Below are 13680 nucleotides of genomic sequence, written 5' to 3' on the forward strand. Positions count from 1 at the left end.
ATGCGCATGTATCCTTGCTACACCAGGACTGAATCCTCCTTGATATATTAGACACACAAGGGTAATTTTCATACAAAGAAAGGGGATGGCTTACAGGAGCTGGCTGAATTAGCAGCCTCAGATAAACATATCAAAAGATGCGCGTCCCGCTGGTAGCAGACATGATGGAAGAGGGAGGCAGAGAGGCTAAATTTCTCCCCATTTTCTTTCTTTAATACATGAATGATGGTTTTGTGCTTTCTCAGTAGCCTCGAAGAACAAAAAGAGTAAGATACACATATGTATACACACACATGCCCACTTTGAGTGTGGTGTTTCTCAGTCAGTGGGGGATATTTGTCGGGGGGGGGAATGTTGCTTTCTTTGGACAACAACTCCCAGACCAGAGAGAGAGAGAGAGAGAGAGAGAGAGAATGTGTTCCATCCTTGATATTTATATGATAGCCTAACCTGCGTCATCACTCCTTAGTAGAGATGGGCATGAACCTCAGTTCGGAGGTTTGTGCTGGTTCATACGCAGAGCACCCCACCTCCCCAGCCAATGGCCCATTCACTAGGCAGCATGTACTCCTTTCCCCTTCCTCTTTGGCTGTTCAACCAGTCCCTGGCAGGGACACGAGGGTGCCTGTCCTGCTTCTTTGTCTGGGTGGGAGATCAAGGTGCGGTAGGGAAGCCCGTGCTCCTTCAAACAGCTGAAGAGGAGGAGGAGAGAAGCACCTACTGACTGGTGAGTGGAGGATCCAGCAAGGGAGGCAAGGCAAGGGAACGTGTGTTATCTGTGATGCCACACGTACAAACTGGCATGAACCTCTGAATCAAGGTTCATGCCCATCCCTGCCCTTTAGCTTGATTGGGAATCAGTCTTTATTGCCTCACATTTCTGTAAAATACACAAATACACATTTTAACAGAAATAAATAGTGGAGGTTAATATAAGATATTACGAAGACAACAGGCATCGTACTGTCCTTTGCTTACAGGGTGTGTGTGTAGCTTGGCGGAACGCCTCCTCCCACCAAGGTCTACCTGGATCACCCGCGTGAGTCAGGAGGTGAGGCTGAGGAGCCTGACGCTGAGAGAGGCCCGGAAGGAGAAGACATGAAACCAGGCCTTCTCGGTGGTGGCTCCTCGCCTCTGGAACAATCTCCCTCCGGCGATTCGCGCGGCCCCCACGCTGGGCACCTTTAAAACCCAATTAAAAACATGGGTGTTTATTCAGGCCTTCCCTCCAGCCAACTCTTGATTTTTTCTTACTTTTCCTTTTTATTTTTACTGCTGTTCTTGTTTGATTATTATGTATTTGTCTATGTTTTATTATTTGATTTTATATTTGGAAGCCGTCTAGAGTGGTCCGGTGGGCCAGATAGGCGGGGTATAAATTAAATAAATAAATAAATAAACAAACAAACAAATAAATAAATAGCTGCCGTGGGAAAGCACTGTCCAATTCCACCACGGACTGACAAGTGAGGTAGTGTCACTGACATGAGGTGGAAGACAAGATTAGCATTCAGAGCTGGCCCAGGCCATAACAGGAAGGGTGCCCTCATTTTAATTTGGGTAATCAGATCTTTCTCAACCTGGATTATGAGCTCTCTAAGGCACAGAGTAGAAACCAGTAAGAACTGTTCTTGCCCAGCCTGAATAGGACATCTTCATCATCTTTCCAAGTATCAAGAAGCCATAAGCCAGCTAAGGTGAGCAGACCTACCCTAAACTCTAGGAAGTCTCTCTTTTCTAGGAAACACTCTGACCTTATAGTTCAGTGGCTCACTGAACAAAGCAGCAGTAGGCTAATCAGTTGCTTCTAGTCTAAGCTGGGCATTGGCTTGCTGTCAGCCTCAAGCAGCCTGCTTTCTGCTTCCTTGCTTCCCAAAAACATTTTGTTGGAATCAGAACATCCAATAAAATTAGGGATGGACCAGCTTTCCTGATGGTGTTGGACTACAGTTCCCTGAGCTCCTCACCCCTGGTTATACTGCATTGAGCTGATAAGAATTGCAGTTGAACAACCGTTAAGGGGTGACATTTTGCCCACCACTAAATTAAATCAGTTTTTACAGCTGAAGCAACATTTGACATCTTTGGACAGCAGCCATGGTCCCACAGATACTGATGCCCGAGTCCACCTTTCCAGCTTATAGTTCGACTGGTGACAGGCAGCTACCAGCTATCCAACACTTAAGTTTTCCTGTAATGCCTTTAAGGGACATTGTTATGAGGCACTGTGAAAAATGTCAGATGGCGGATCACCATTTTAAATGTTTCACAGTGATTCAAAGCAATGTCCCATCAAGATTCATTCAAAGGTTTAAATGGTGGATAAACAGTGTGGAACTGCAACTGATTTTTTGCCCACACAGGAGGGTAAAAAAAGGTGTTGGGGTGATGACAGTGGATGGAAATTTTCCAGCCTCTACCCCCAACTCTAGTATTGGTCCTGGACCTTTGGTCTGATCTAGTAGGAGCTCTCCTACATTATCATTGGCCTAAATCCAATTGCTAGTCCCAACCAGAGTGGAATAGACCAGAAAACAGTGGATGTCACTTATGTGTTGGCACATATCATTCAACAATGGATTAAATGGGTCTAGTTATGGCAGTCAGGCCAAAGTATCTTGCTAGTCTTGCTCAGTTCCCAACTGTGCCCTCACACAATATTTATCTGCCTTCATCAGGACTCGAAAGAAAATTGTCATATCACTAACTCGCATGGCTAGGACATGTTCATGTGTAAGATGGCAGCATTGGTGCTGTGAAGTACATACTGTCTTCCATTTGAACCAGGCAGTCCAACTTCATGTCAAAAGGAATGCTTCTTGGACTTAATATTTCTGATCAATTTTCCTTTGTATATGTTACAGATGATGGATTATAATGGGCCTACAGATGTGGGTAACACGGAAAAAAAAACATAAAACTCGGCATTCTATATAACTCCAACTCCTTGTCACATGTCAAAGGGATTTTTAAAAATGGAGTGAGGAATTTATAGCTGCCATCACATTTGCAGCCATAAGAAGAATTTCAAACGTTTATAAAATGAAAAAGGATCCTGAGAAGCAATAAAAAACCCCAAGAAGACTAAATGCTTAAGGTAGAAAAAGCAGCAAGGAAAAGGAACACACACGCATGCTTTTCTGGCTCTGTCTGAAATAGTTTATAATGTTCAAAAGCTGGATTCTCAATAAAATAGGCACACCCAAAACAGACATTACCAAGAAAAGAAATAGCCATGGAATGTTTCCTGATTTATTCCACGTATTGTCCACTAAGTTCTGGGGGGGGAGTTATCTTATCTTTTAGTCAACAAAGATTATTCTTTGAATGTATGATTCAATTTGTCATTCTTATCCTTGAGTCTAGAATTTACAAGCAGAGACCAGACTGTGTGGTGAACATTGTGTATAACATTCAACACATTTTTGAATTGTTTCAAATTTTGTTCCTGAATCGCTGCCTGTACTGCTGTCTGAATACTTTTGATGTAGAGCAGAATATGAATATTTTAATACAGGAATAAATAATGAAATGAGAAAAATATGGAGTCAGAAACGTTGCGTCCCAAATCCTTCTGCAGCTTTTGGAGGAGACATGGTTTGATGTTAGGATATCGACAACGATGCCTCCAACCCAGTTGCTTAGGCCAACATACACAAAGAGCAAATTAAGTATTACACTGTATTCTAGCCATTATAAGGCCCATTCCAGAGAAAGAAAACTTAGTAATGAATTATCTTAATAACTATACGTAGGTCTGTTGCCAGTATTCCATTCTGGGGCAAATTGATACACAGGGTGGTGGCCAGCCAGCTGCAGACATTCTTGGACAATACAAATAGCCTAGATTCATTTCATTTGGGGTTCAGACCATACCATGGAACTGAAGCAGCATTTATCACCCTGAATGACAATCTCCTGAAGGAGGCAGATAGGGAATGTGTAATCCTGCTTGTGCTCCTGGTTCTTTAAGTGGCATTTGATACAATCAGCCATGGTATCCTTCTGAGACAGCTATAGAGTTGAGGACTTGAGGGCTCCATTTCTTTGTTGGCTCCAGTCCTTCCTTTTGAGGGCTGACCTCAACTTGGGCATGATATGTCCTCCTCTTGGGATCACCATTATGGGGTCCCTCAGGGATTGTCTGTCTCCTGAATGCTTTTTAATATTTACATGAAGCTACTGGGAGAAGTCATATGGAGATTTGCAGTTCATTGTCATTAATATTCTGATGACGACATACAGCTCTAGTTCTCCTTTTCTTCATCTGCAGTTGATGCTGTGCAAGTTCTCGAGTGCTGCGTTAACCACAATAATGGACTGGACGAGGGCCAATAAACTAAAACTCAATCCAGATAAGATGGAGATCTAAATGTTGGGTAGATTGTGAGATGAGGTAGAAGGAAATTGAGTTTGGATGGGGTTACACTCGCCTGAAAGACTGGATTCACAGCTGGTGGGTGCTCTTAGATCCATCTCTCTCTATGGAGGCACAGATATCTGTTGTGGCTAACAGTGCCTTTTAATCAACTCTGGCACCCCTAACTGCACAAGAACTGTCTCACAACAATGCTTCACACATTGATAATTTCTAAAATGCTGTCTATGTAGCACTGCCCTTGAAGTTGGTACAGAAACTCCAGCAGGTCCAAAATGCAGCTGCCAGATTGATTACAGGTACCAGCAGATATGAACATAAATCCCCAGTCTTGGCACACCTTCATTGGTTCCCTGTAGCTTCTGTACCCAATTCAGGGTGCTGGTTATAAATAATATAATAATAATCTTTGAAATGCAAAGCTGGAAGGGACCCTATGGATCATCAGGTCGAGCCCCTGTCAAGGAGGCTCACTGGGGGAATCGAACTCCCAACTTCTGGTTCCACAGTCAGAGATCTCAGCCACTGAGCTATCCAGCAGTGGTTTAATACCTCAACACTTGTTGAAATGTCTCATCTGAAAAATATCAGTCCCACCTGCTAAGGAAACCAAAAGAGCTGATACCAGAAAATGTGTTTCTCACTTGTAGGTGAAGATGGGCATGGTTTGGTGGCTTGTGCCTATCTCTAGTCATGGCCCCTTCCCTCTAGAATAAGCTTCCTACATAGTGGTTGTTGCGGGTTTTTCCTACATAGGTTCATGAAGTGCCATCCCTATCAATTTTCAGGAAGTTAATTAAAACCAAACTGTATAAAGTTGCTTTTTACTAGTATTTTACTAATTGACCTGGGATGCTAAAATTTGCTTTGAATTTCTTTAAATACAGTTTTTATAAATTTAGCTAGAGACAGGGTTTTAATTTATTTTTATTTCATGTTTTTTATATGACTAATTATGTTTGGTGCGTTGTGACCCACCCAGAAAGCATTCACACTGATGGCACGGTATAGAAGGAAGGAAGGAAGGAAGGAAGGAAGGAAGCAAGCAAGCAAGCAAGCAAGCAAGCAAGCAAGCAATGTAATATATGCATTGCAATAAAAATGTGTAGATTTTAATTCCAGGAGTTTGATGAACCTGCTTTTCAAGCATTTTGGTCACTATCGCCATCAGCCATTCTAGCCAGCTGTGGCAAAGGGAGATGTGGTAAGAGGCAGAACCATTTCCTTGGCTCAGTTGAAAGACCTGCTACGTTGCCCAGTTCTTCTCTTGATCCCCAAAGAAAAGCCATGTTATTCTGTTGCAGCAGGTGGAACAAAATCCTAAAACAAGTATTTCCACTGAGATGTATATTTGTCACCACTCAATAACTGTTGAGCAACCTTTAGCAGCCCCTGTAAAGTCCATCGCCGTATTGGCTTCTTTTGAATTTCTATCATATTTCCCTCTTCTACACATGTGTATAAATCTTTATCTACCAAGGTTTCACTCTGTGCATCTGAAGAAGCAGGCTGCAGTCCAGCCAAACTTATGCAAAATAAAACTTTATGGTGGAGAAAGTGGTCTGCTCTCAGAAAGGGAGCAGCAGAAATCCTGTGAAGAGCTCAGGCTAGATGAGTTTGGATTATTTTACACGCGGGAAGGGTTTCTTACTTTTTGTGGGGTTTTTCCCCTTTAAAAAAATATAGCACGTAGTGTTGTTCCAACAGTAATTCTGTCCACTCCCTAGGAAATATAGTGAGATGGCTGCATCAGACCTTATGAGCTGTGTAGCTGCTATTTAAAAACCTTAGCTGCTTCATAAGAATCGAACGAGATGACAACATCCACCATGTTATTGGCATAGATGTTTTCCCCAATACTAAAATGCTTCTTTTTTTTTAAACAGCACATGACTTTCCTCTCTCACACATTTTCCACTTAGCCTGCTTTGTTTTGTAATTTGCAATTGGAAGATAAACATGGACTCAATTTGCAGGTTTAGCTGTTGAAACACCTGTGAAAGAGATAATGGGAGAGAAAAATGGTCATTTGTGAGAAATGCATGCAGTCCTTTACATCTCCTTCAAAGCCCTCAGTTGCTTCCAATGTGGCCTGTGAAACAGGGAAACTCACCCCACATTTTTTCATAGCCAACAAGCTGGGTGATGGAGGAAAGTAAACCAGCATTCCTGGACTGCTAGTAGCAAACTAAGTTAAGCTCAATGATGATAGAAGGGGATTTCACTCCTTATACTTACCTCCAGTAATGATCTCAATGTGGTTTACCTGCTATTCCTTGTGGAAGAAAAACAGCAGTCTCCAAAGGCTATGTGGGCGAAAGAGGCAAAGTCTATTAACAATATCCATAGACTGTTAACCTTACTGTCGTTTGTACACTATTATATTATCATTGTACATAGACGGAGTATATGGCTGAAATTCTATTGATGTAACTTTACACTGTTCAACTGGGATAATATCATCAGTCCATGACAATCCTATCTCCTGTCCTTCAGGTTCTGAGACTTCCCAAGGCTCCCTTTCATCTTTAGGAAACCTTCTGGAGCTTTTGGAATGGTGACGGGGGGTGGGGTGGAGGGATAAAAGCCTTAAATAAAAGAAATCACTGCCAACTTGGTGGTAGTCATCCTGATGCCAGTGGTGGGAATGGCAGTGGCATCATTAGAACTAAGTTGTTCTGCTGCCTCATTCAGACTGCTCAAGGGCAGAGGGTCTTGGCCTCACAGCTTGAGTCACAGTGATTTTTGTACCTATGCTTCTTCCTGTGTTGCTAGAGTATGGGAGTTGGGTTAACTTAACTATGTATATTGAAATAAATAACAATTTTAGGATTCTAGAGCTGGGGCAAGGTGTCTACCATACCCATCCCTTCCCACAGACACCCATGGCATTCTCAAGACAGGATCATGAAGGGCTGGGAGATATTAAATACCCAGTGTTCCCAATGTTGCTGCTTGCTATCACTATGTGAAGGACAGAACAGAGGGAGAAACAGTCATTTTGATGTTTAGCTATGTGTACAGATCTTGGCCACTGATCTGATCATACTAATACTGTGCCCTCAAGGTCAAGAAGGTTTTGCTTGCTCCCTTGAATTATGACATACACATGCAGAGAAGGAAATTATAGTAAACCAAGTTCACTGAAACCCACCACCACCACCAAGATTACTTTTGGTCAAAAGGAAATAATTCCTTTTTGTCATTCACTCCCAAAGAACTGCCAACCAAATATTGGCCAAAATTACGATCCAGTTCTACAAATTTGGACAAACGCATTAAAAACACTCATCCCATTCACTTGTATGACCCACTTTTCACTTCATTGTGACAATGATAATTGATTTATTCCTATTCTTTTAGTAGTTTCCAAACTATGAGACTGTTAGCATACAGTGTTACAAATTCATAGGAATTTGTACGCTTGTGCCCTAGACTGCAAATAAAAATTCCACTTCCTGTTTAGTGAAGGATGATTTACTCACCTGGACAGTCTCTGTGTAATGCCTCTGAACTTTCCTTGGAACAAGGTTCATATAGGGTAATACATTGTTTGATGAGTTTTCCAAGAATAAACTAATGTGGCAAGTTCTATAATTCCCATTATCTATTTCATTTGGCCCTACCCTTAGGCAAAGTGAGGCATCCTCCTTTCAGTGATTTACGAAGTCATAAATTGTTGTAGTTTACAAGCTGAATATGAGCCAACAATGCAATGTGGCTGCAAAAAAGGCCAATGCTGTTGTAGGCTCCATTGATAAAAGTACAGTCTCCAAATCCCATGTGGTACTAGTCCCTCTCTATTTGGCACTGGCTAGGCCTCATCTAGAATCCAGTTCTGGACACTGCACTTTAAGAAGGACGCAGACAATTTAGAACAAGTTCAGAGGAGAGCAACGGGATGGTCAGGGGATTGAAAACAAAGCCCTTTGAGGAAAGACTGAAAGAACTGGGCCCATTTAGCTTTGAGAAAAGAAGATTGAGGTGAATATAATAGCATCTTTCAAATACTTGAAATACAGAGGAGGAACAGGATCTGTTCTTGATCATCCCAGAGTGCAAGACATTTAATAGTGGGATCAAAGTACAGGAAACCCGATTTTGACTGAATATCAAGAAAAACTTCCTAGTTGTTAGAGCTGCACAACAATGGAACCAATTATTTTGGGCGGTGGTGAGTGCTCCAACACTGGAAGCATTCAGGAGAAAATTATAAAACCATTGTCAGATCTACCTTTATTTGGATTCCTGCACTGAGGAGGGAATTGGACTCAATGGCCTTATAAGTCCTTTCTATGGTTCTATGATTTTATAATGGTAGTATTATTGTTGTATGTTTGGTTGCCTGGGAGAAGCACTGTGAAATTTTATGCAGCAAGTGCCAGAATAATTTGGCCAGATGTAGACTGCTTGTATTGATGAATGTGGATGCTTTTAATATCCTCGTTATTGGGTCAGTCCTGTCAGCTACCATAGAGGTCACAACAGAACATGAGTTTATACAACATGCTCTCCCTTCCTGGCTCCTGCCATGAGTAGTTATTGGGGAATAGTAAGATAGTAGACAAAGCTGTTAAAACATAGAATAGGGCCTTCCCCCCCCAAAAAAAAAAGGAGAGCAAGATTTCAGTCAGGACAGGAACATAACTATTATGTTCCCACAATGTACTAGCGTTTTTCCTCCCCTCCATGGAACACTCTGCATGACCTAGAAACCTATCCTACAGGTTTTCCAGCCCTCCCAAATTGATTGGTTGTGGGGGCTGCAATAAAGCAAGGTGAATTGCTTTCTCCCAGTTTCACTCCATTTTGCTCTTCTACTGCCAGACATCCTTCCTGGATCCTGGATCCTTTAATTGTCTTCCATCTCCTTCTTTCCATCCCCTACTTTGAAGCAGATGGTTTACAACATTCGTTCATTTCAGCGGAATTTACTCCTAAGGAAACATCCTTAGGATCCAGTCTCAAATATTGGCTCAGTATTGCTAAACTGAATTGTGAAATCATTTGTTTGAAGGTACTTAAGAATTATAGTTAAGACTGGTAACAATTTAAAGTTATTTCCACTTTTAATACCAGTGTAGATGTTATGATGTGTATATACTGATGGAAAAACACCATGAAAGTACATCCATATGTTATAAATTTTTATTACCATGATTTTGCTGCAGGCTGCTGAGAAAGAAATTTGCACTTAGTACAAATTGTTGGCTCTATACATCTGTTCTCCCACATCAACCGAACGTATAAATCTAAAGCTGAAAGAAGAAGTCAGTCAGTCAATAAATCTTTGCATCTTTCCCGCCCTTACTCCACACTCTTTTTAAGTGGATTTGCCAAATGGACCACTCGCTGAACAATAATGAGATGAAAGGTAACAATTAACTTTCTTGATAATTCTGCTGCGAGACTACATACCAGTGCAAGTGACACCTTAAATATATTCAGGTTGTGGACAGCGTCACTGATAGTGGAGTTCTCCAAATTCATTGCCTTTCACTTACAGGAAAACAACATAACTGGAGAGAGAGGGAGTGCTCTGAGTTGGAGTATTCCTGTCCACACTTTTTTTGGCTAAAAGTATAATCTTAATGGGATATTTGTCTACACAAGCAGGAGAATGAGGTGGATCCATCCTGAAGAGGTAGTATGGATTGTATTGCTGTAGGTTTGCATATGGGAAGCCATTTTTAAATAATATTCATGTTTTTTTTTCCAAACAGGCCTGTGAGTACAGAAAACAAAACAAAACAAAAGCAAAGAGCATATCAGAAATGAAATGCTGGTGAAAGTTCTGTGTTAAATTTATGCTTGTAGGGAACTCTTTGTTTTAAGGAGAGCATAAGAAATGCTCCCCATGCCATGTAACCAGGAATATGCCATGCTGTCATTTCAGGACTTCATTCCACAACAGTGGGATGTGTGAGAATATCAGGACTCCCAGAGGCCTTTGGACATCTGGCCATCCAGTCATAGAAATGAAAATGACAGGTGAGAACCCAACAGGGGCTGCTTCTGTACAAATCACAGTGAAATGATTATGTTGGGGGAGGAGTATTGGATTATGGGAAGGGCTCCTGGCCCATGATTCTAGGTACAAGATGTTTAGGTATGAAGGATGCCTAAAGGGAAGGCTTTCAAGAAAAGGTGGTCTATTGTCTATTCATGTACATGGATATATAACGGATTTTTTGTAAGTATAATTTAAGGTAAAGAGCCTTTTCATATTGCATTCTTTAAAACATTATTAATATGATAGCTCAGTGAAGGAGCTCTTGTGTCATTGGACTTTCATACTAATTTTATTCTCATAACATTGGCTTGTACTGGACATTTTCTTTCCTCTTTAGCATTATTCTCTGCCTAGGGATGGTTGCAGTCCTCTAGAATAGAGGAGATGTTGAATGTGGACAGCAGATTTTAGGTGGTCGGTGTTGGTTTAGATCCAGAGTTTCATCCAGAGTCACATCCAGTCCAAAAGTGATCTGAATATTCAGGCTATAATTGGATCCCATGCCCATTTGTCTGTCAAAATTATGTACAGAAGCCCCAGGGATAGTCAAAAACTCCATCTGTAACCGAAGCACCATTCCTTAACATAGCCCCTCCTATGGTTCATGGTCTCATGAGAAGAGAAGACTCCCAGGAAAAAGACCCTGATGTTGGGAAAGGTGAAGGCAAGAGGAGAAGGGGATGACAGAGGACAAGATGGTTGGACAGTGTCACCAAAGCTACCAACATGAATTTTACCCAACTCTGGGAGGCAGTGGAAGACAGGAGGGCCTGGCGTGCTCTGGTCCATGGGATCACGAAGAGTCAGACATGACTTAACAACTTAACAAAAATGGTTCATGGAGGCCAAGGGTTATTGTAAGGGGAAATCTAACACGAGAGGCCATTGCCCTGCTGGTTGATGGAAGGCAGAGGATTTGATCCATTTCTTTCTAGGATGCAAGTTATAATAAAACTTCACTTCTCAATATCTTGATCCCCTGCTTTGATGGTACTGGAAATAATGGTAAGGTGCTACTCTCAATATTACAGGAAGAACCAAAGCTCCTAAAAGTCATATTTATATGGAAATAGGTTATGTAATAACATTAAGGGTTGCTAAATACATTAAACTAGCCTTAGGGGCAAGGATAATTCTAATTCCTTCTGGTGATAATATAAGCTCCTAGAATTCTTTTAATTAAGCCTCGTCTAATGAAACAATTATTTGATATAGCATTTTAATAAATGCTATAAATTTAGCAAATGTAAACATGATTAATAATCATGTGTCGTCAAGTCTATTCTGATTTATTGTGACCCTTTTTGGGGGTTTTCTGCTAGAAAATGCTCAGACGTGGTTTACTGTTCCTGTCTTCTGGGGGATCCTGGGACAGTGCAGCTTTCTCAAAGCTGCACTGGTTGACTGTTCCCTTACGAGGCACAGTGGGGAATTAGACTCCCAGCCTCTGACTCCTCTGGTGTCAATACCTAAACCTCCGAGCTATTTGGACTCCCTTATCATTATCGAAACAATTATTTGCTATTGCATTTTGTAAACCTTCCATAGTTAATTTTACAGTATCTTACTTATTACTGAGTTCTTGTTCTTTATTTATCTCCTTGTTTGTTTTCATTCAGTGTTTGTACAAAAGACTGCTGCAGTAAATTAAACTGGAACAGAGACACTGAATGTTCCTGTACAGGCCTACGTTCTTTATGAAGTCAGCTACAATGTTTATGGCACCCTCACCTCCTAATCCTAACCTTCACCTCCTAATCCTAACCAATATTCCAAAAGGGCCTGGGCTGCTCTTAGTTCATCCATGGATTTAGGGACAGCCCAGATGCTCTTTAAATTACAAGGGGCTAAATCCATTGTATCAAGCCCAATCACAGAAGACACAGTGAATCACTGGGGCTTATCTAATTGCTTGCTTGAGAAGTTCAGTTCATTGATCTGGGATTAACTACTGAATTTAGCTCAAGACTGGTTAGCAACCATGTCAAGTTGTTTTGAAAAACTCATATTTAGTGTTCACTGGAATCAAAGAAGGCAGAAAGTAGATGGTTAACTCTTTTCTCAAAGTGCAATCCTGATGAGAACTACTTGCCACTACCAAAAAGAGACAATGGACATGGTAGTGGGTAGTGGTGGGGAAAGCTCACATCTTTACGAATAGGAAAAAAAGGCCACTTGTTTCTAATGCTGATTGCAGCATAGGAGACAATTCATGTGTTGGGGATCAATAGTTTTACCATTACCATTCCTACATCTTGCGATCTCAGTAAAAATCTCCTTTCCCTACCACATATTAAAGTAAAACCAATACCTGGCACATAGTACAAAATCATGGAGGTTAAATGATGGCATATTTGGCCCTTTTCCTAAACTTTGCAGTCCTCTGGTTTTGCATTTTAATCAATTTCCATTATTTGATTGTTGGTTTTCAATGTTTTGCATGCTGCCTTGAGTCCCTGCCAGGGGAGACAGGCAGGATAAAAATTAATCAATCATTCAAACATTATCATTGTCATCTGAAATAAAGTACTGTAATTCAAGAATCCAGCAGTGCTCTGGACATGGAAACAGAAGGCAAGGAATGAGCAGTGGGGAAGAAGGAGACAATGGGAGGAATTAGAGACCATTGAACTTATGATTCTGGGGGCCTCCAATGTAGACCAATCCCTTTCCTCCCCATTATTTAACAAGCCATAAAGTGACCATACCAGTATGTCCAGTATGGCCAGATAATGGAATATTACACTCCAGACCAGAATCCTATCCTTTAAGGCTCTGAATTTTGCAGGGATTGGCTGGAATTGGATGCAAAGAAGTGATGTGAAACTGCTTAAGGCCTCAAGTACGTCTTGAGTTTCAAGGTCACAAATCAGAGCCTTTACCATCAGATGCGTAATAGGAAAATATATAGGCCTCCGCTTATTTCATTCTTGCAGGTGAAAATGAAAAAAATCCTAAATTTTCTGCCTAGTGGGGGAGATTAGGAAAGTTGTTCTGCATTTTTCAACTGTTCTGATTTTGTGTGTGTGTGTGTGTGTGTGTGAAAATTTTGCCAAGGGCTTTTTTTGTGTATTTTGTATTTTCTTCAAAAGGCCAATTTAAAAAAAAATAGAAAATATAACTTTTTAATCTGGTGGATGGAAGCCAGAGTTTGGTTGAATATCAGGAAAAACTTCCTAACTGTTAGAGCACCGCAACAGTGTAACCAGTTAACTTTGGTGTTGGTGAGTGCTCCAACACTGGAGGCATTCAAAAAAAAAAAAAAAAAAACCTTAGATAACCACCTGGC

The 13680-nt window shown here is 41.1% G+C and overlaps 1 long non-coding RNA gene across 1 annotated transcript in view; it reads left to right on the forward strand.

The window, feature by feature from the left end:
* LOC140705391 (uncharacterized) overlaps positions 1 to 4289 on the forward strand; it is a 34558-nt gene extending 30269 nt beyond the window's left edge. Inside the window, exon 3 of the long non-coding RNA XR_013543375.1 lies at positions 2865 to 4289. This is a non-coding gene — a long non-coding RNA (uncharacterized LOC140705391). The remainder of the gene's footprint in view (positions 1 to 2864) is intronic.
* Positions 4290 to 13680: the final 9391 nt, after the last annotated feature.

The sequence above is a fragment of the Pogona vitticeps genome, chromosome 3, assembly GCF_051106095.1.
Source record: "Pogona vitticeps strain Pit_001003342236 chromosome 3, PviZW2.1, whole genome shotgun sequence".
NCBI lineage: Eukaryota > Metazoa > Chordata > Lepidosauria > Squamata > Agamidae > Pogona > Pogona vitticeps.